At 49.0% G+C, this 24,338-nt stretch overlaps 1 protein-coding gene across 2 annotated transcripts in view; it reads left to right on the top strand.

Moving 5' to 3' along the window:
* The first annotated feature begins 217 nt into the window (after positions 1-217).
* Positions 218-24,338, top strand: part of LOC144754406 (discoidin domain-containing receptor 2-like) — a 436,005-nt gene continuing 411,884 nt past the window's right edge. For both annotated transcript variants that reach the window (XM_078642135.1, XM_078642136.1), the window contains exon 1: positions 218-586. The gene's annotated coding sequence lies outside the window, so the exon portion shown is untranslated. The remainder of the gene's footprint in view (positions 587-24,338) is intronic.

Raw genomic sequence — 24,338 nt, 5'->3', positions numbered from 1 at the left:
ACTGTAAATTGCTGAGAAAACGTCAAAATCGAACTCTGTGTTTCTGAAAAGAACGAGCTTTGTAACTGTCACTGAGCTGGCGTCTGATGAAGACTGTTACTTTAAGAGACCCACCCTCCCCCGCTTTTCTCTACTCGCTGCCTCCCCTCCCACTTGTCCCCCTCCCCGCAGGAAGGAGGGATGTGATGCAGAAACCATCATCGCTCTGGGAAAGTTTGGAGAAGTTTTGGATTGCTGCGGGAGAGGCGGGCCGGAGCCAGAAACTGGGACAAAGGGCCTGAAATTAACCAGGAAATCAAAGTTTAGCTCGGGAAGGGCCTGCAGCAGTGAAGGAGAGACCCCCGGGGGCCACTACGGGAAGACGGAGGGGCACAGACACCCCACCACACGCACGACCAGACTCGCCTGGAAGTTGCAAGGAAACACGGGGGCGCTAAATTTCACTTCGGCCTCGTACGGGGCGCAGGGGCGCCCTATGAGCAGTCCCTACTACTGGCTATTTGAGATGCGGGTTTCCTAGGTGGCGGCTGTGCGCCTCGAAGCCTTGGAAAGTGGACGGGCGGCATTTCTGGAAATCAAATAAGAGGTACGGCGTTTTATTCTCTTTCACGTGGCACTCTGCTGTCTTATGTTTTGTAGCGGTTTGTTTTAAGAAATATTGAAGATTCTATCCTATTGATTTACTTGTAGAAGAGTTAGGAAAATATATTTCTGTCGGTGAGGTGACTTTGTTGATCGGCAGTGTTTATGTCGCTGTGATCCGTTCACATTGCATTGCCTGATCTACTTCACTGCGCCTTGTTACCGATTTACTCCACTGCAGTGTGGCTTGTGTGCTTCGTGCTGTGTCTAATCTCCTTCACTGCAGTGTTTATTGTGCCTGGTGTACTTGGCTGCAGTGGATTCAGTCCCGATGCTTTTCACTGCAGTGCTCTATACACTCACTGGATCGAGATGTGTGCCTGCTGTATTACACTGCAGTACGTTTGCTTTGCGTGACTTTTATGCGTCCTTGCATAGGTGCTTGGCTTTAGTGTGCTCAGTCCCTATGATCTAAAGTGCAGTGTGTCTTGTGCAGTCACTGTCCTCTGTGTCTAATGCCACTACATATACATATGCGCTTTGCCAGTTGCCTTAGCTCAGTGAACTTTGTGTCTGGTGTAATATGTGGTAATGTCATTCTCTTTGTCTCCACTGTAGTGAGTTCATTCCCGATGTTCCTTCACTGCAGTGTGTTTTATGCTGCACTGTGCCCAATGTCACTACCCTGTACAATCATCTTGGTGTACCTCACTCCAGTGGAGTTTGTGTCTGTTGTACTGTATGTCAGTGTGTCACTCTCTTTGTCTGTACGGCAACGTATTCAGTCCTGTTGCTCTTCCCTGCAGTGTGTTTTATGCTACACTGCACCCAATGCCACTGTGTTGTGCAATGTGTTAAGGCATCTCATGGCAGTGTGTCATTCAATCTCTTTGTCTCCACTGCAGTAAGTTCAGTCTTGATGTTCATTCACTGCAGTCTGTTTAATGCTCTACTGTGCCCAATGTCACTACTATGTGCAGTGCTCTTGATGAACCCCACTCCAGTGTACTTTGCGTCTGTTGTACTTTATGGCAGTATGTCATTCAATCTCTTTGTCTCCACTGCAGTAAGTTCAGTCCTAATGTTCCTTCACTGCAGTCTGTTTTATGCTTCACTGTGCCCAATGTCACTACTATGTGCAATGTTCTCAATGTACCTTACTTGCAAAAAACACAGTTGATGGACAGAATGTCGAACAATGTCATACATTCACCCCAGTACAAGGATCTGGGCCTAAATCCATCGGTTTTTTTGCACTCCACACCACCCTGGGTTAGACACTGGCTATATGCAAATCAGCTCTGACCCTGTGCCTCTCCACACCACTGGAGTCAAGCTATCCAGGCTGATGAAGGCTGATAGCCCGAAACCGGTCCTTGGATGCTTGATTCCGGTCTGGGAAAGACATGGCTTGGTAGTTCGGACTGGACTGTTCCCATGAGGCACAGGGTCAGAGCTGATTTGCATATAGCCAGTGTCTAACCCAGGGTGGTGTGGAGTGCAAAAAAATGATGGATTTAGGCCCAGATCTCTGTACTGGGGTGAATGTATGACATTGTTCTACATTCTGTCCATCAACTGTGTTTTTTGCAATTCTCAATGTACCTTACTCCAGTGGACTTTGTGTCTGTTGTACTTTATGGCAGTATGTCATTCACTCTCTTTGTCTCCACTGCAGTGAGTTCAGTCTTGATGTTCCTTCACTGCAGTCTGTTTTATGCTCCACTGTGCCCAATGCCACTACTTTGTGCAATGCTCTTAATGTATACCTTACTCCAGTGGACTTTGTGTCTGTTGTACTTTATGGCAGTATGTCATTAATTCTCTTTGTCTCCACTGCAGTGAGTTCAGTCTTGATGTTCTTCACTGCAGCATGTTTTATGCTGCACTGTGCTCCACGCCCAATGTCACTACTATGCGCAGTGCTCTTGATGAACCTCATTCCAGTGGACTTTGTGTCTGTTGTACTTTATGGCAGTATGTCATTCATTTTCTCCACTGCAGTGAGTTCAGTCTTGATGGTCTTCACTGCAGTGTGTTATATGCTGCACTGTACCCAATGTCACTACACTGTGCAATGCTCTTGATGTACCTCACTCCAGTGGACTTTGCGTCTGTTGTAATTTATTGCAGTGTCAGTGTGTCATTCTCTTTTTCCACTGCAGTGTGCTCAGTCCCGATGCTCTTCAGTGCAGTGTGTTTTATGCTGCTCCGTGCTAAATGTCACTATGCAGTACAATCCTCTTGATGTACCTCACTCCAGTGGACTCTTTATTGCAGTGTGTCACTCTCTTTGTCTCCACTGCAGTGTGCTCAGTCCTGATGCTCTCCATTGTAGCATGCTTTGTGCTGCAGCGTCCCCTTTGCCTAATGTCCTTTACTGTTTGAGGCGCTTGATGTACCTCAGTCCAATGGACGTTGTTTTCGATGAGTTTCAGGGCAGTGCCATCCTCTTTGTCTCCACTGGGGTGTGTTCTGTGCATGTTGTGGCTCACTGGAGTATGCTTAGTGCGGGAAGCACAACACTGCAGATGTACTTCACTGCGCCGTGCTTCACTGTGAAGTGTTTACCTATAGATTTACACCACTGCACTCTGCCTCTGCGTGCAGTGCCGGCTGTGCCTCTATGCAGTGCCCAATATACTTCCCTAGATTGTGCTTGGTGCCTGATACACTCTGCAGCGCCTCCTGGTCACAAATGGCGTGTGGTCAGTATGTGATGGATTTCACTGCAGTGCATTCAGTAACCTCGATTGTGTTTGGGGCATGATGGGGTACATAGTATATTTCAGTGGGTTGTGTTCAGTCCCCGTTGTACTGCAGTGTGTCCAGCACAGTGTGCAGTTCACTTGAGTGAGTCATATTGCCTGGCATTCTTCTTTGGACCTCATTTTCTGGGTGCAGCAGGGACTGAACACCCGTTCTGGCTGGAGTGTGTTTAGTACTGGTGTGTTCGGCTGCTTTGTGTTGAGTGTCTGCTGCGCACCTATTAACTGTGTTCCGTGCCTAGTGTACTTCCCTGGGTCATGTTGGCTTCTCTGGATTGCATTTAGTGCGTCGTGCACTTGTGTGAGTTTTGTTCAGTACCCGAGGCACTTCTCAGGCCTTATGTTTATCTTTTTATTGTGGTAACCTCCAACCGCTGATGGACGTGGTTGGTTGTTATCAGCGCCTCATTTACTTGTCTACAGTGTTTTGACTGTTTGTCGTCTCCTTTTAGTTCAGTGCCCGACGTCTCTCTGGATGGAGTCCTGTACGCAGGCCCTTGCACATCTCTTCTTGCCATTGATAAAGATTAGTTTGCCTGCAGCATGTACTTTTTTTTAATTAAATCTCCAACAACTATGTGTTCCTTAATCCTCAGGGAATAAATAAATGGAAGTACTTTTTTGGCACTTCACTGAGGTCACAAATGTTCTGTTGTCACAAATCGGACCCCATGTCTGTGCCATTCTCAATTATGAGAACTTCTTTGCAGAGTCAACCCTCAGACCAGCAAGCAATCACCCACTGTTTGCCTTGCATGTGATTGATGCAGCTTCACTTACACATTTGTGCTGTTTCATAGGATACTGTTGGGCCCTGAAAACTTGATTGGTTGGGATTCCCCATGAGGCATATGAGCTGTAAATTATGAAAAAACAAAGAGTCCACTCAGAATGTACAAAATAAAGTGCTAACCTTCCAAAAAGTGACTAAACCCAAGTGAACCGTTTGGTTACAAACATGGGAAAGCAATAACGTTTTTTAAAATAACCCTCACCCAAAAAAAGGTCCCTTGGTGGCATGCTTCATCATCGGGTTCTTCCTGCCCGCTACGGGGCATGCTACGACCGACGAATACGTGGGAGCACTTTGGAGTAAAGTAAACTATGTGTATGGGTGTGAGAGTGGAAGGGTCAGGAATGAGTGAGTTTAAAAAATACCTGGCTTTATGGAAAAACTAACCTTTAATGCTCCCTATAGCTGGTATTGATAAAAAATGGGGAAAGAAGGAGGGAAAAAAGCTTTAATGAGCAGCTCCCTCGCTTGTCGACATGTTTCGAAGCCTACCCCTAAGCTTCTTCTTCAGTACCAAATACAATGATCCTTGTTACCACTCTGACTAATGCCTAGTGCTGTTAGCCCATTAGGTGTTTCTGATTAATATACTTCTGTGCAAGACATTCGTTCGATACCTACTTGGTAATATTCTTTACTAGAGCGAATATACAATTTCTTAATTTTGACAATCTGGAAGGATAGAAGCAAAAAGGAATTAGTAGTCTAGGTGCTCTTTGATATTATCATTACATATCTTCACCCTAATTATTTGAAGAAAAAATTGTGATATATTTTTTACTTCATGCACAATATCGCGTAAATCATGTGAATCGTGCTGCCCTCTGTTTAAAAAAAAATGACTATACAAGACATAACAATACATATAACATTTAAGCAAACACACGCTCTCGCATTTTTATCAGTTGTGTAGAGACCTTAGCCTTTTTAAAAATACCCATCAGCCTAAAAATTGTAAGGTAGTGAAGATGGTTTTTCACTCCTCAATATTGATGAAAGAACATGGTAGAGAAATGTACATTATAGGTTTCCTAATCTGACCCCATGAGCATAAACACAGGAGGGGAGGAGCGCTTGTAGTCAAACACTGTTGGTTTCAACGAAAAAGATTTGATTTAGAAACTAGGTACAAAGTAATGCTTATCTGTCCCAGTGTTGAGGTCAGTAGACCCCAATAGTATGGTGGCCTAAACTATCGGCTGTGCCGTACTTACTTCGTCAAAGCGTCTCTCTCACCCAGAGAACAATGCCCGCCCGTGGCTCCGTCGAACGCTTAATGCTTGCAGAGACCCGATATTTGTATCCAGAGTATGAGCTGTAAACTCAGCAAATTCATTGGCATTCTCACTTCTTCATCTTGGATAAGAGCGTCAAGGCTCAGAAATTGCCCAACACAGGTTTTCTTATTCAACAACTGAATGCTTACCATCCCAGTCTGTAATGGGTGACGTGTCACTTTTTTATTTTCAGCATAAGATATCTGACGAAAGAATTTAACCATTTTGATAAAATAATCATTTAAGCAATAAAATAATCATTTAAGCAATAAAATAAACAATCTTTTCCAAAATATTGCTTTGCCCAGAGGCTATAACAGATCTTAGAAAGTGGTGGGCATAATGCTTGCCCCAAATGAAACTGAGTAAGTCCGATTTCTTTCAGAAATATTTTTGAAAAATTACCCCCCAAAAAATTTGAATACAAATTCATGTAAAACAATGCATTTTTCTCATCATTTTTTTTAAAGCAATTGACCTGTCAATCAAATGAAGACTCTTACTCTCTAGGATTTGACCACTTTTGTTTTTCAGAATCTGTAAGTGTACCATCTGTGTGTCAGTAATTACATCCACTGTGCCATAGCCAACATTTTGACATGGGTGCCCTCCATGTGCCCTCTTATGCCAAGATTTATATGCAATATGCCAGTACCAGATTTTTACCCTTTATGCCATCCATGTACTGTTGATGACCCACATGCTAAAAATTAACTACACTATGTTAGGCCAGCATTTTTTCATGGTTAGCTGAACCCCTTCCCCAACATCCTATAAATGCCCCCTTGCCAAGAATGATCTCCATTATGCCAGATTGCAATAGATGACCCATTTGCCAAGAATGACCTCTAGTGTGCCAGTGCCAACAGTTTGCCATAGGAAACCCTTATACAAACATTACATCCTATATGCCAGCCCCAGCATTTTGCCACAGGTGCCCCTTATTCCAAAGATTATTTCCAAAATGCTAGCCGCAGCATTTTAACATGCGTATCCGTTATGCCAATAATTTCCTAAAATATGCCAGCATCTTCCCAGGCTGTCTCTTATGCCAAGAATTACCTTCAAATTGCCAGTGCAAACATTTTGCAATGGATGGACCTTTGAGCTAGCACCAGCACCTTGCTGTTGTTGCTCCTTATATAAGAATTGCGTCTGGTAAGCCAGCATTTTTCCTTGGTTGCCCCTTATGCCACGAATTACACCTAGGGTGCCAGGCCAGGACCAGTATCTTGTCATAGTACCGCTTATGACGAGAATTACCTCCCATATGCCAGTGTTTTTGCCATGGGTGCTCCTTATGCCAAGAATTTCCCCTAATATGCTAGCATTTTGCCATCAGGCCCCTTATGACGAGAATTAACTCCAATATATCACTCTCAATTTCCCTATCTCTCTCCTTCAGATTATTGACCGTCCCCACAATGGAAGATTTATTTTATTATTATTTTAATTATTAATTTCACCTTTAGTTGGCCACCTGTTTGGGCCCCCTGTGAGCTCTCTCTGATGTGACGCATGCATGGTATTTGACGGCTCGGCCGTTTATTGTCAGTCACACTATAGCGCGTGACCATTGGGCCTTTGGAGCCCTCAGAGGCGGTGCTTCATTACAGAGTTTTGAGGCTTGTTTGAAGGACCACATCTGCTCAGACACAGCACCCTCTGTCAGCTCTCTATATGAACTTCAGGTGACAGCCTGGATGTTATTCTCTCTTCTCAAAATATGCACATTTTGTGCATTGTTTTCTCTTTCCAGCGTGTGTCTATCTATATATATATGTATGGGGAAAAGGTTTACTCTTATACACTGACGGCGAAACAAGTGGAGGGACAACACCCAAACGCCACAATGAGAATTTTGTATTGCTCCATAAGAATAAAACCTACTAAACATCTCATTCGTAAATATCATTGCTTTTTTACAAGTCGTTGTTACTCATGAGGGTCAGACAGTATGCCTTCTCCTGAAATTCTGTAGATAATACATCTCCTTCTAGGTCAGAGCTTGGGGTGAAACCTTTGCCTTCTTTGAAACCCCGTTTTATATTTGTATCCTCTGGATACCTGTCACAATCATAGAATGCACAAGGAAACCTGTTTAGAGCTCAAGGGAGATCCACTTACATGTTTTAAGCATTTGTGGAAAGAAAGTGCAGGTATATTCTGTCTCACTTTCATCTTTACTCTATTTTCTCCAATAGCTTTGCCCATTATTCTGCTAAATGAAACGCTCAACTATCCATGCCACATCATGTCCATCTTTGAGTTGGTAAGGCTCCGCACAAACTCCCATTAGTTTAGACAATCCCTGCTTCATACAAGAACACATCAAATTAATCAGGCTTCAATCAGTTATGGCACCAACAATTCCAACAACACCCCTGTTTACCACAGCATCTCAGTGAGGGACCACTGCATTCCTGTCACCGCAGCATCCCAGTGACGAAACGCTGCATTCCTTCAGAAATCAAACTGAATTAGGGGTGTGCCCTTCTCCTAAGATTTCTCCCAAACTTAAAGGGTTCTGGGATCTTTATTACGCTCTGTGCGTGACACTCTGTAAACATAATGCATCGGCAGCTGAGAATGCATATGTATGTGGACAGGAAACAGTTCCTCCATCTCTGTCAGGTCAGTCGCTTGTGAGTCCTGCCCTTGCTCTGTGGAGGCCCGGTCCATGGTGGTCCTCCAGGGAAAATGTTTTCTAAGGGTCTGCCCCCTGTCCATCTTCCACCATGATGAAATGAGGTTACAGGAAAGGGGGGACTTGGGGACCATGAGCAGAATTGGGGTTAGGGCCTGGGGGTCCTGTCCACTAGAGAAACACGGAGAAGACCCCAGGCTAGCATCAAAATATTGAGCTTACTCAGGTGAGTTCGCAATTAAGGAATACTTTCCCATTCATTTCTATGGGCCAGGACCCTCACTCACCCTCACCCTCACTCACCCTCACCCTCACTTACCCTCACCCTCCCTCACCCTCCCTCACTCACCCTCACCCTCCCTCACTCACCCTCACTCACCCTCACCCTCACTCACCCTCAACCCCTCACCCTCACCCTCACTCACCCTCAACCCCTCACCCTCACTCACCCTCAACCCCTCACCCTCACTCACCCTCAACCCCTCACCCTCACTCACCCTCACTCACCCTCACCCTCACTCACCCTCACTCACCCTCACTCACCCTCACCATCACTCACCCTCACTCACCCTCACTCACCCTTACCCTCACTCACCCTCACTCACCCTCACTCACCCTCACCCACCCTCACCCTCACCCTCACTCACACTCAACCCCTCACCCTCACTCACCCTCACTCACCCTCAACCCCTCACCCTCACTCACCCTCACCCACCCTCACCCTCACTCACCCTCAACCCCTCACCCTCACTCACCCTCAATCCCTCACCCTCACCCTCACTCACCCTCAACCCCTCACCATCAACCCCTCACCCTCACTCACCCTCACTCACCCTCACCCTCATTCACCCTCAACCCCTCACCCTCACCCACCCTCACTCACCCTCAACCCCTCACCCTCACTCACCCTCAACCCCTCACCCTCACTCACCCTCAACCCCTCACCCTCACTCACCCTCAACCCCTCACCCTCACTCACCCTCACCCTCACCATCACTCACCCTCACTCACCCTCACCCTAACTCACCCTCACTCACCCTCACTCACCCTCACCCACCCTCACCCTCACTCACCCTCAACCCCTCACTCACCCTCACTCACCCTCACTCACCCTCAACCCCTCACCCTCACTCACCCTCACCCACCCTCACCCTCACTCACCCTCAACCCCTCACCCTCACTCACCCTCAACCCCTCACCCTCACCCTCACTCACCCTCAACCCCTCACCCTCACTCACCCTCATTCACCCTCAACCCCTCACCCTCACTCACCCTCAACCCCTCACCCTCAACCCCTCACTCACCCTCACTCTCACTCACCCTCACTCACCCTCAACCCCTCACCCTCACTCACCCTCACCCTCACTCACCCTCACCCTCAACCCCTCACCCTCACTCACCCTCACCCTCACTCACCCTCAACCCCTCACCCTCACCCTCCCTCAACCCCTCACCCTCACTCACCCTCAACCCCTCACCCTCACTCACCCTCAACCCCTCACCCTCACTCACCCTCAACCCCTCACCCACCCTCAACCCCTCACCCTCACTCACCCTCACTCACCCTCACCCTCACTCACCCTCACTCACCCTCACCCACCCTCACCCTCACTCACCCTCACTCACCCTCACCCTCACTCACCCTCACCCTCACTCACCCTCACCCTCACTCACCCTCACCCTCACTCACCCTCAACCCCTCACCCTCACCCACCCTCACTCACCCTCAACCCCTCACCCTCACTCACCCTCACCCTCACTCACCCTCACTCACCCTCACCCTCACTCACCCTCACCCTCACTCACCCTCCCTCACCCTCCCTCACTCACCCTCACCCTCCCTCACCCTCCCTCACTCACCCTCACTCACCCTCACTCACCCTCACCCTCACTCACCCTCACCCCCTCACTCTCACTCACCCTCAACCCCTCACCCTCACCCTCACTCACCCTCAACCCCTCACCCTCACTCACCCTCAACCCCTCACCCTCACCCTCACTCACCCTCACCCTCACTCACCCTCAACCCCTCACCCTCACTCACCCTCACCCTCACTCACCCTCAACCCCTCACCCTCACCCACCCTCACCCTCACTCACCCTCAACCCCTCACCCTCACTCACCCTCAACCCCTCACCCTCACTCACCCTCAACCCCTCACCCTCACTCACCCTCAACCCCTCACCCGCACTCACCCTCAACCCCTCACCCTCACTCACCCTCACTCACCCTCACCCTCACTCACCCTCACCCTCACTCACCCTCACTCACCCTCACCCTCACTCACCCTCACCCTCACTCACCCTCACCCACCCTCACCCTCACCCTCACTCACCCTCAACCCCTCACCCTCAACCCCTCACCCTCACTCACCCTCACCCACCCTCACCCTCACTCACCCTCAACCCCTCACCCTCACTCACCCTCAACCCCTCACCCTCACCCTCACTCACCCTCAACCCCTCACCCCCTCACTCACCCTCAACCCCTCACCCTCAACCCCTCACTCACCCTCACTCTCACTCACACTCACTCACCCTCAACCCCTCACCCTCACTCACCCTCACTCACCCTCAACCCCTCATCCTCACTCACCCTCAACCCTTCACCCTCACTCACCCTCAACCCCTCACCCTCACTCACCCTCACCCTCACTCACCCTCAACCCCTCACCATCAACCCCTCACCCTCAACCCCTCACCCTCACTCACCCTCAACCCCTCACCCTCACTCACCCTCAACCCCTCACCCTCACTCACCCTCACCCTCACTCACCCTCACCCTCAACCCCTCACCCTCACTCACCCTCACTCACCCTCACCCTCACTCACCCTCACCCTCACTCAGCCTCACCCTCACTCACCCTCACTCACCCTCACCCTCACCCTCACTCACCCTCACCCTCACTCACCCTCACTCACCCTCACTCACCCTCACTCACCCTCACCCTCACTCACCCTCAACCCCTCACCCTCACTCACCCTCACTCACCCTCACTCACCCTCACCCTCACTCACCCTCAACCCCTCACCCTCACTCACCCTCAACCCCTCACCCTCACTCACCCTCAACCCCTCACCCTCAACCCCTCACTCACCCTCACTCTCACTCACCCTCACTCACCCTCAACCCCTCACCCTCACCCTCACTCACCCTCACCCTCACTCACCCTCAACCCCTCACCCTCACTCACCCTCACCCTCACTCACCCTCAACCCCTCACCCTCACTCACCCTCAACCCCTCACCCTCCCTCACCCTCCCTCACCCTCCCTCACCCTCCCTCACCCTCACTCACCCTCACCCTCACTCACCCTCACCCACCCTCACCCTCACCCTCACTCACCCTCAACCTCAACCCCTCACCCTCACTCACCCTCACCCACCCTCACCCTCACTCACCCTCAACCCCTCACCCTCACTCACCCTCAACCCCTCACCCTCACCCTCACTCACCCTCAACCCCTCACCCTCAACCCCTCACTCACCCTCAACCCCTCACCCTCAACCCCTCACTCACCCTCACTCTCACTCACCCTCACTCACCCTCAACCCCTCACCCTCACTCACCCTCACTCACCCTCAACCCCTCACCCTCACTCACCCTCAACCCCTCACCCTCACTCACCCTCAACCCCTCACCCTCACTCACCCTCACCCTCACTCACCCTCAACCCCTCACCCTCAACCCCTCACCCTCAACCCCTCACCCTCACTCACCCTCAACCCCTCACCCTCACTCACCCTCAACCCCTCACCCTCACTCACCCTCACCCTCACTCACCCTCACCCTCAACCCCTCACCCTCACTCACCCTCACTCACCCTCACCCTCACTCACCCTCACCCACCCTCACCCTCACTCACCCTCACTCACCCTCACCCTCACTCACCCTCACTCACCCTCACCCTCACTCACCCTCACTCACCCTCACCCTCACTCACCCTCACTCACCCTCACTCACCCTCACCCTCACTCACCCTCAACCCCTCACCCTCACTCACCCTCACTCACCCTCACCCTCACTCACCCTCAACCCCTCACCCTCACTCACCCTCAACCCCTCACCCTCACTCACCCTCAACCCCTCACCCTCAACCCCTCACTCACCCTCACTCTCACTCACCCTCACTCACCCTCAACCCCTCACCCTCACTCACCCTCACCCTCACTCACCCTCAACCCCTCACCCTCACTCACCCTCAACCCCTCACCCTCACTCACCCTCAACCCCTCACCCTCAACCCCTCACTCACCCTCACTCTCACTCACCCTCACTCACCCTCAACCCCTCACCCTCACCCTCACTCACCCTCACCCTCACTCACCCTCAACCCCTCACCCTCACTCACCCTCACCCTCACTCACCCTCAACCCCTCACCCTCACTCACCCTCAACCCCTCACCCTCCCTCACCCTCCCTCACCCTCACTCACCCTCACTCACCCTCACTCACCCTCAACCCCTCATCCTCACTCACCCTCACCCACCCTCACTCACCCTCACTCACCCTCAACCCCTCACCCTCACTCACCCTCAACCCCTCACTCACCCTCACTCTCACTCACCCTCACTCACCCTCAACCCCTCACCCTCACTCACCCTCACCCTCACTCACCCTCACACTCACTCACCCTCAACCCCTCACCCTCACTCACCCTCACCCTCAACCCCTCACCCTCACCCCCTCACCCTCAACCCCTCACCCTCAACCCCTCACCCTCACCCTCACCCTCACTCACCCTCACTCACCCTCAACCCCTCACCCTCAACCCCTCACCCTCACTCACCCTCACCCTCACTCACCCTCACCCTCACTCACCCTCACTCACCCTCAACCCCTCAATCACCCTCACCCTCACTCACCCTCACTCACCCTCAACCCCTCACTCACCCTCAACCCCTCACTCACCCTCACTCACCCTCACCCTCACCCACCCTCACCCACCCTCACCCTCACTCACCCTCACTCACCCTCACCCTCACTCACCCTCACCCTCACTCACCCTCACCCTCACTCACCCTCACCCACCCTCAACCCCTCACCCTCACCCACCCTCACTCACCCTCAACCCCTCACCCTCACTCACCCTCAACCCCTCACCCTCACCCTCACTCACCCTCAACCCTTCACCCTCAACCCCTCACTCACCCTCACTCTCACTCACCCTCACTCACCCTCAACCCCTCACCCTCACTCACCCTCACCCTCACTCACCCTCACCCTCCCTCAACCCCTCACCCTCACTCACCCTCACCCTCACTCACCCTCAACCCCTCACCCTCACTCACCCTCACTCACCCTCAACCCCTCACCCTCACTCACCCTCACCCTCACTCACCCTCAACCCCTCACCCTCACTCACCCTCAACCCCTCACCCTCACCCACCCTCACCCTCACTCACCCTCAACCCCTCACCCTCAACCCCTCACCCTCACTCACCCTCACTCACCCTCACTCACACTCACCCTCACTCACCCTCAACCCCTCACCCTCAACCCCTCACCCTCACTCACCCTCACAACACATATTGTGTTAAAATAGGTGTCACATTTGCGAAAGATAAAACTATTGGCATTGTAAATAACAAAGCTATTAATTTCGCTATTTTCAAAACAAGCACATAAATAAAAAATGTGTCCTTTACAATACCAATAGCTCAAACTTTCCTAATGCGAGACCTATTGCATTGCTGTGCTTCTCTCCCCTGCTGCACTCTCCTGCTCTCTAGAGATGTGGCCTAACGACCAGAGCTGCCATCTAATTGACGTAAATACAAAACATGTTGCATTCCAAATGCTATAGGTGTCACATTCGCGAAAGTTATAACTATTGGCATTGTAAATGACAAAGCCATCAATTTAGCAATTTTAAAAACCAACAAATAAATAAAATATGTCATTTACAAGACCAATAACTCCAACTTTTCTAATGCGAGACCTATTGCATTTCCAATGCTTGTTTAAAAAAGAGTGACTAAATTGCACCCCTACAGGCTGAGATTGCCCTCCTAAAATCCAGTGTTGATAGTCCATGTCACTTGACCAGGCCCAGCTGTGGTCTCCAGCTGTGTGTCTTCGGCAGGGAGTATCAAAGATGGTTACTGCCCGTGATCTGGAGTTGGACAGTACCAAATTGATTGAAAGCACCTTCCCAGGCTCCTTTCTGCGGGCAGCGGGGAGCGGTGCAAGAGTGCTCCTGAATATTGTGCTCCACCGGCCAAGAAGGCCTCTTGAGCTTGGGCATGTATATTGATGGAGAACAAACTAACTGCAAGGATGAGTGGAAGGAGAGATCAAACAACAAACCAGTATCTTACATCCGTCTCTGCCTCCAGTCCCATTTGATGTTTGTCCTTCTGCTACTGGGGAAGCAGTCAAGGCCAACGAGCTGCAGAGGTGCCTAAAAAAGTGGAGGATGCTTGCTCTTCAGGTGCAGCATGGGGCTTTAGGGAGTGAGGTTCAGGGTGCTAAGGAAGGAGGCTCCACCCGGGAGATCACGTGTGGTCCAGTGCATTCCGCCCACAGGTAGGGGCAGTAGTGTCAAGGTGGTTTTCATTGGACACTCGAGTACAGAGAAGGGAGAGCGAAAGTTTGATCCTGACGGGGAGGTAAATCAGAATCTGCTGCTATTGTAATCCACCGACGATGGCTGACTATTGGAAGATTAGGAGGTTAGTTACAGCACACAGTGGGCAGGCTCAGAATCTACTACACGTACAACAAGCCCTCCAGGCTAAGCACCCAGGAAACCGAGCAAGGGACGGTGGTGAGCTGCAAGGCAACACACAGTACACCTGGGGATCCAGGCAGGACCAGCTTTAGCGTTGGTGGGGGCCTGTGCGACATTCATTTTTGTCGCCCCCACACCCATGACCGCCTCCTCGGATTCTCTCACTACCACCAGGCAAATGTGCCCCTCATCTCTCCAATCGTAAGTTATTACTAAACACAGAGCCCCACCCTGAGGTTAGCGCCCCCTCCACAGGTCAGCGCCCAGTGCGGCTGCACCAGTCGCACTGCCCTAAAGCCGACCCTAGATCCAGGGCAACCTAGTGCACCACGGTTCACACCCATCCACTACACTAGAAGAGAAGAGACAATACAGCACTACCTGACCAGCTGCAGTTCTGCACAACATGACCTGTGAGTGGATCATCACCACAGCACTCCTCCTGGAGAGTCTAACCCACACAGCAAACATCTGATCCGAGAACACAAAGCACCCTTGCATCAATGTTCAGCCAAACTCGCAGGCATCAAGCACACGGGAGGAATTAAAGCACAATATGAGGAGATGGTGAAAATAATATGGAAGAAGAATTTGAAAGGAAAACCTTACCACGTGCCCCTACTGAGTCTATTCATTTTAGTTTACAATAGCAGCAGTGAAAATGTAGTATTTACGCGATTGTTCTACATACTACTACATTTATATACTTTTTGTGCCTAGACCTATCAGTAACGTAAAATGATGGGGCCCCATGCTGAATGTAATTAGGGGCCCCTGAGTCTACCATATCTCTTAGATATTCATTGGCCTTGGGCTGAATGAGGGCCCCCTTGACCACAGGGGCCTGTTACGCCCCTGATGCATATTTTACATGTTGAATGAGATATTTGAGAAAACATTTTGAAACGTGAAAAGCAACACCCCCTGAAGCAAAGCCACTGTAAGCAGTTTTTCTTTGATCGAATACATGTTGTTCAAATGGCATTTTAAGTACCGGCTAAAATTATTACAATTAAAATGTGCCAATCGTATGAATTTGTGAAACTTTTAATTTACAATTTGTGTTTGTTACTGTGGAGCAATAAAATATATATTTTTTTAAATGTGGCAATCACAATGAAATATTTAATGTATATAAAAACAGTAAACTCCATTGTTAGTTTTCTCTCAATGACAGTATAGCAGTAAGGGTGTATTTGCAACAATTACTTCTCAGTTCCAGTGTCAGGTTGAATCCACCCGCTTAGAGAAAATAAAGGAAATGTGGCACTTTGTTTAATTTAATGTTCTTGTGGCTTGCTGCAGGCATAGTATGAACAAATGTCTGCAGCGTCATCTGATGTATTCAGGCGAAAGCTTTGAAAACCTTTATAATAGCCCTGCTTTTATTTTTAAATGTGCCGCTAGTATACTTTGCAAGCAAGCTCTGAAACTGCTGTAGCCTCATTGCACATCCACAAGCATTGGAAAAGCCATTGAGAGCCATTGGCTTTGACAGTATTTTAGCCATGCATTACAGCAGCCCGGATGCTTAGCAGAGAGTCTATAACTAATTTTAAAAAGCACTGTGATACAACCAGGGCTTATGCACTTTAGTTTCTTTAAGTTTAAAATTGGTATATTTAGTGATGCCACACAGCAGCCACACCATTGTACAGCATCACTTTAAATTATTGGCAATCTTGGCAATGCCCATGCAGTACTGCATGAACAAATGGCAGTGGCAGAGCAAATAGTCTCAAAGGCAAGATCTGTTGCCTTTGTCAATGTTTGTTAGGTCCCGGCAGAGAACACCTGTGATTCTGAGCAAATCAGTGTGTTGAAATGTCCTTCTATTATGGAATCCAGTTGTGTAATGGGATGACATCACTGGAAGTTCTGTAAGTTGGAGTCAGTTAAGATGCTGGAGGTTATTATGAAGCTGCATTGTCGTACTTATGAATAAATAAGCTTCTACCTACATACCACCCTAAGCGTGGTTACTACATATTTTTGGCGACGAGCAATCTGCGCAGGGGACAGACTGCAGAATACCGTCCACCCCTGGAAAAGCAGTAAACCGAAGGATTCTGCTGAAGAAACTCGGAATTTGGAAACTGTGAGTTACATATGTTCAATATTTTTGGCAGTTGATTTAGAGCTCCACAAGAGACTTGCTCCTTAATATCGTTTTTACATGAGGTGGATCTAGGTGGTTGTTATTGGTGATGGACATTAATTTTTTTATTGATTTTGTCAGAGGAAAAAAAATGTGATGCTGGCTGTCTATCGCGTATGCCTATTGATGATGAGAATAAGATTTCTTTTATGGTAGAAGTGGACTCTTTGTCTACACTGATTGATGGGGAATTAGCATTGGGACATGAAGAATGTGCTGAGGCATTGGGTGCTGATGAAGTATACAAAGAGTTAAAATGTGCGATAAGTGGTGGTTGGCAAGATATTTCGTCTTTGAGTGAAGAATTGAAGCGGTATGTCAAGGTGAAAGATCAGTTAAATATTCAAGCTGATTAATTAATTAATTAATTAATTAATTAATTGTGGGTTTCTAAAGCGCTAGAATCGACTCCCGAAGGAGTATCTCTGCGCTGTAGACCGCTGGGGAACCCGTCCTGGCTTTCCCTGTGAGATGGTCCCTACTGGGTATCTCCAAGGTGAAACCAGGCATCCCTGGCGTATGTGGGGGGCCGTTGTGGAGATGAGGCAAGCTAATGGCCAGAGTTGCCGAGTGTGATCCCTGGTTAGAGTAGGCACCGAGGCGAGAATTATCGAGTCCGCTGACCCTGGTCCACGACCCTGCCGCATCGGGAATAGAACCCTGGTCCCAGGCCGACCTCTGCTTCCGGGTCTGCCGCCTCTAACCAGTGATCCACACCACACCACGTCTGATAAAGTCTTAAGATGCAATCGGATTATTCCGCCTAAGGTACTGAGAACACAACTGATTAGGCTTGTGCATGAAGGACATTTAGGGAGGAGCATGAGCAAAAGGAGATTAAGGCAGTGTTTCTGGTGGCCTGAAAGGGATAGGGAAGTTGAGGAGGTTGTCAAAGATTGCTGTGCATGTAGCAACAGTGATAAGTGTAGAGTTGTTCGTGAACTACCGTTGGGGTGTGTAAAGGTCCCTGATCGACCATGGGAGAAATTAGCTTTGGACATTTTGGGTCCAATTGAAAGGTTGGGTATTAGGAACACATTTTTAATTGTTCTGGTAGATTACCATAGTAAATGGTTTACTGTCAAACCTGTTGAGAATATTACATCCATGGAAGTGATCGAGTTTCTAAAGGAAGTGTTCTTAGAAGAGAGTATTCCTAAAACATTGGTCACTGATAATGGAGAGCAATTGGTGTCCAGTGTAATGTCTAAATTCCTTGCTGAGTTGGGGATCAAACATGATAGAGTGGCATTATTTAGGCCACAGGCCAATGGATTAGTGGAAAGAGTTAATCAGATAATTGTTGGCAACATTCAATTATCCCTGGCTAATTGATTAATGTGGAAAGATGAGTTGGATAAGATGATGTGGGCCCATAGGGTAACTCCTCATTCCGCCACTGGGGTTTCCCCGTTCTTTAGTGCAGGGAACCTGCAACCAAGGAGTCTCCTGTTGGGCTGCAGAACAAAAAAACAAGTTTGGGTGGATCGTTAGTGTATTGCTGAGAGGGTTAAGGAGTCTCATGAGCGCAACAAGGAGAGCTACGATAGAAGGAAGGGTGTGAAGGATGTTGACATGAAGTGTGGTGCTTGGGTTGTTGCAAAGAGGAGGGGTTTTGTTTGGAAAGGTGAGAGCAATATTCTCAGCCGCAGAGAGTAGTTTTGATTGTTTTATTGTATTTATTTTTCTATATTCATGTGTTTTCTTCGTCAATTGTTAGGGATCATTTGTAAGGGGGGAAGATGTGTGGACATGTCCTTCTAGTATGGAATCCAATTGTGTAATGGGATGACATCACTTTAAGTTCTGTAAGTTGGAGTCAGTAAAGAAGCTGGAGGTTATTATGAAGCTGCACTGTTGTACTTATGAATACATAAGCTTCTAACTACATACCACTCTAAGCGTGGTTACTACATATTTATTCTCCCCATGTAGGAAAGATAAGGAATTTGACATTTGACAAAAAATCCTATTACATAAATAAAGTTGTAGCACCTATATCCATGTCTTATTGAAAATACATTTGGAAGCAGATAACATCTGTTGTCTCAATAAACAAACATCCATTTTGAAGAAGAAAAGGGACTTTGGGGGCCATACATAACATAAATGTATAGGTAGGTAAAAGTGCACTACTGGGAGCTTTTCACCACTGGCTTCTGAGTGAAATTGTAGACCACTCCAGTTTCTCTCTCTTCCTGTGATCAGTTACTGTTTATTAGCATGCAGGCAAACTTTTATTTTCAATATTGATAGAAACAAGTAACAATAACTGCCATAAAACTCAATGGTCAGGTGACTTTTCTTCCTCTTTTGCCAATTGGAGATGGAACATGGGCGTCAAATGATGTGTTATGTTGTCTGTTGGCCCCATTGTTTTGGCTAAATTTCCTCTCTCCTTTTGTGATAGATTGCTTTGTTACATTGAAAATTATTGTACCCATCATCAGAACAAAAACATTTCAGGCCCTTATTTTGACTGAGTGTAACTCCAGACTCAAGTGCAAACATCGCTTTGTGCCTGTGTCGTGATTTGAGGTTTTCCAGTAATTACAGAATTTCACAATATTCCTATACACACTTCTCCGGAATAAGCCTCCTAGAATTTGTTTGCAAAAAAATTAATTGGATAAAGGCAAAACGTGCAGGCTGTGTTACCGCATGTTATGTCTCATTCTGACATCTCCATTTTATATGCAGAACTTGGAAAGGGTGGGAAAATAAAACACACTGTAAATGCCACACATTTTGGCTATTATCTTTCACAGGATGTTGTATTGCCGCCCAAAATACTGAGGCTCTTGAAATGCGGCTCTAACTTGGCAAGTAGCCAATCGGGCTGGCTTTGATATGCTCACGCATCTAAAGTCAGGAGTTTGCAAATACTGTTTGCATACATTGCATCCCATCCCAAATGGTGCTAACCACATTAAAGCCAGAGCTATCCTCTTTGCCAATGCTTGTAAAAATAGGTTGCACATAGGACATAAAGGGCCTCGCCCCCTCTAGGCCACGCCCCCTCCCAGCGACCAGTATAAAACGCTGATTGCTAGCGTCTGGCGCTCAGATCTTGCTTGTCCTGAGGCGGAAAGCCGGGACTGTTGTTCGCCATTTTAAAATTTTATCTGTGTAAAGAACCTCTTTAAAAAAGCTTTTACTGTGTTTAGACTATTGTGTGTTTTTAACAGCAGCACTCTTACCTGGGCACTGCAGAGCGGACTCGGCACGGGCGGCAGACCCTAGCGTGACCACGCTGCCTTGACCCTCTCCCACGCCCCCAAAAAACTCGGCACCGCGAGGAGGGTGGCCACGCCCCCTTTAGGCCACGCCTCCTGGCCTTTCCCCTCAGCAACCAGCCACAAAATGTGCCTGGCCAGGAAGCGCAGCGGACGAGCGCAGCGGGAGCGCCGTTTGCGCGCCGAAGGCGCGCCTAAGGCAAGCCCGTCTGCGCCCGTCCGCGCCAGACCGAGCCCGAGGCCCAGGACCCCTGATTCAGCCAGTCCCATTCCCCTCAGGTATACCCGGGAAGCCCTCCTCAATATCAAGGACTCTATCCCCACTCCCTGTCACAGCACGACCCCTCTAAAGGACGGACAATCTTGCTGTTTAATCCGGACAATCTTGCTGTTTAATCTGCCCCTACAGGCTAACACCTCGTCTTCCTCCAAAACCACGTTGGATCAAGATGGCCCTCCTTAACTGCAGATCACTTCCCAAACATCAAACGGAAATTAACATGATGCTGCTAAACTCGGAGTACGAGGTCCTCTTTCTAACCGAAACTTGGATCAACCCTAACTCAGACCCAGACATGGTGCAAGCTCTACCTCCGGGCTACCTCATTAAACACCATGACAGATCCTCGGGGATTGGAGGCGGAATAGCGATCGTCTATCGTGACTACCTATCCTGTCATTTTAAGGACAGCCCAATCCAGGACTGCGAAAACACTTTGTTCTCAATTCACCTACCCCCATCCACAACCCTATCAGGGATCCTAGTTTATCGTCCCCCAGGGCAGCAGAAACTTTTCTGCAACTCCCTTTTGGAATCAACCTCCTCTCTTTCATGCTTGTTCCCGAATTTTACGATCCTAGGAGATCTAAACCTCCATTTCGACGAACCCTTGGAGAACTCCGCCGCAGATTTAAAAAAAGACCTAGCCTCCCTTGACCTCCACTTGGTAGGTAATCTGCCCACCCACTCCAAGGGCCACCTACTAGACCCAATTTTTACCAACGTGTCGAGTCTAGTAGCGAGCACCCCCCTCCCTGTCCCTTGGTCAGACCACTTCGTAATCCCGTTTAAGATTCTACTTCCTTCCGAAGTACTGGCTAAAATTCCTCCCCAAGAACCAGCCCGCCCGTGGCATAAACTGGACACAACTTCTTGGACTCAAGCACTCATCTCTACTACTCCTAGTCTTGACCCTGACCCTTCCAGAGCTGATACCCAACTCTGCGGTTGGATCAGTCAATCCCTCGATAACATCCTCCCAGTCAAACCCCTCCCCAGTAAAAAGAGAACTTCTAAGTCCCCCTGGTACACGCAGGAACTGCGCGGACTAAGAAAACGATGTAAAAGGCTTGAACGCCTCTGGAGAAGAGACTGGGCTACCGAAAGCAAGAACGAGTACAGGACTGCTCTCAGACAATATAAAACCTGCATAAAAAATACCCAGGCATCCTTCTTTGAGAAAAATATTCTAGCTGCTGCCAACTCGGCCAAAGAAACGTACCACATAGTACGTCTCCTGACCAAAACTCCAGTCCCCCCACCTATGCCAGACCCGTCCGGCACGAGATGTAACCAGCTAGCTGAGTTCTTCTCTACAAAAATTCTTAACATCCTCAATTCCCTCCCCCCACCCATCCCCCCCATGTCTCCTATCACCCCCCTCCCCGGTTCAAATGCCCCTTGCCTCCAAACCTTCGGTCAGATTACCATCGAACTTTGCTTGTCCACTCTGCAATCAGTTAAGAGTGGGGCTCCATCTGACCCAGCCCCTATGAGTAAACTTAAACTGGTCGCTCCCACGATTGCCCCTCCTGTCACCAGTCTCATCAACGCCTCCCTAGCACTGGGCATAGTCCCAGACAACTGGAAAAAAGCCACAGTCAGGGCACTCTTAAAAAAACCTCACCTTGACCCCTTGGAACCAGCAAACTTCAGACCCATCTCCCTCCTCCCCGCCATCAGCAAGGTGGCCGAGCGCATCGTTAACCACCAACTGTCTCTCTTCCTGGAGTCCAACAAACTTCTGCGCCCCTCCCAGACGGGGTTCAGACCAGGACAGGGAACAGACACTGCCTTACTTGCCGTGGTCGAGGAGGCAAGAACCATAATAGATCGAGGAGGATCAGTGGCAGTGATCCTCCTCGATCTGAGTGCCGCCTTCGACACTGTAGACCATGCGATCCTTATCCATCGGCTCAGCATGGTAGGTATGTCTGGCACTGCCCTGTCCTGGATCAAGTCCTTCCTGGAAGGGAGAACATTCCAAGTGTCTGACGGCACGGTCCAATCAAAAGCACTCCCGCTTCAGTGTGGGGTCCCCCAGGGCTCATCCCTGAGCCCCACACTTTTTAACGTATACATGTCCCCGCTAGAAGATATCACATCACCATTCGGCATAAAAACAGTTATGTATGCCGATGATACACAACTAGTGGTGTCCATCAACCAATCCAATAAATGCCTAGACAACCTGGCAGCCTGCCTGGAAAACATCTTCCAGTGGATGTGCGAATCACGCCTTAAACTGAATGGCGAGAAGTCCGAGATCCTCTTCCTGGGTAACCCTCGCAATCTACCGCCATCCCTCAAATGGCCAGACTGCATGGGCCCTCCTCCCACCCCCAAAACAGAAGTCAAGAGTCTTGGTATCTGGCTAGACCAAGACCTTAACTTCAAATCTCAGGCTAGAAAAACTGCAGGTACCTGCATTGGCCTCATCAAGACAGCGAGGAAGGTCCTCCATCTACTCCCTCTCCAATCTAGGAAGCTGCTTATGCAGGGCCTAGTAAACTCCAGATTGGACTATGGGAACGCCCTTTACTTGGGAGCCCCCGCCTCGGTCATTTATAGACTACAATGTGCCCAAAATGCGGCGGCCAGAATCTTAACAGGGACCAAGTCAAAATGCTCAGCGAAACCAGCCCTCAAAAGCCTGCACTGGCTTCCAGTGCATCAAAGGATTACCTTTAAGACCCTCTGCATCTCACACAAGATAATGCACGGCAGAGGTCCACCGATTCTGAGCACTCTCGTCAAACCCCATCAGTCCAATAGGCAACTGAGATCAGACGCCCTCTCCCTGGCCAGCACCACCAGAATCCACAAGACCCGTTCTGGAGGAAGATTGTTCTCATACAATGCCCCAAAGTTATGGAATTCCCTGCCAATCTCCATCCGTAGAGAACCCAACCTCCTGGCCTTCCGTAGACAACTCAAAACATGGCTCTTCCCTTAGTCTTCCTCCCCCTCTGGATACATAGGTCGATCAACAGCGCTGGGACGCCCTAGGGTAGCTATGCGCTCTATAAATCCGCTTCCAAATTCCAAATTTATGAGAAATGACGCATCGCTGCGTGAAAGCAGCGATGCGTCACTTCTCAGTGCGCACTCCTTGCGTCATGATTGATGCGTCATATTTATAATATGACGCATCACGTCGCAAGGAGTTACAGATACGTCAGTATTTCTGACGTATCTGTAGGCGCAAAAGTGACGCATTGCTGGAGTGTGTCACAAAAGTGACGCAACTCCAGCAATGTGTACTTTCACATGGGCAAGTCCAATGTTGTTAGTGCCTGCGCCAGTCTTACGCCTGCATGGAAGCAGGCGTAAGATTTTTACGCATTAGCAGCCAAGAAAAGGCGCAGTGAAAACTTATAGATTTCACTGCGTCCCTTCCATGACCCTTTCTTGCGTCAAACCCCCCCCCCCCCTTGCATACATTATTCCTGGCGCAGGTATAAAGTTGCGCAGGGGTTTACAAAGTGACGCATCTACCTAGATGTGTCACTTTGTAAATAAGGCGCAACAAGGCACATTTTTTACGCTACTGGTGCGTCACATAAAGTGACGCACCGGCGGCGTAAAAGTGACGCTCAGCCTCATAAATGAGGCCCAAAGAATTCAGCTAGCAAATAATGTAATGGTTCGTTTTTAGATATGATAGTCCCTCAAGCATTTAAGCAACTGCAATAAGGTGGAATGATGCACCAAACAGAATGAGGTGAGAGGGGTACTTGACATCCTGGGTGCACCGTAAGTGAGTTATGTGTACATATATTTTTAAGAACTTGTTAGAATAGGATGCACAAACAGCTGCACTGTCCGGCCAGACCTAACAACCGTGTTGACAGTCTCCCTT

This window comes from Lissotriton helveticus, chromosome 5_1 (genome assembly GCF_964261635.1).
Source record: "Lissotriton helveticus chromosome 5_1, aLisHel1.1, whole genome shotgun sequence".
Classification (NCBI taxonomy): Eukaryota; Metazoa; Chordata; class Amphibia; order Caudata; family Salamandridae; genus Lissotriton; species Lissotriton helveticus.
Note: the sequence above shows the minus strand (reverse complement) of the source record. Positions and strands in the feature narration are given on the sequence as shown.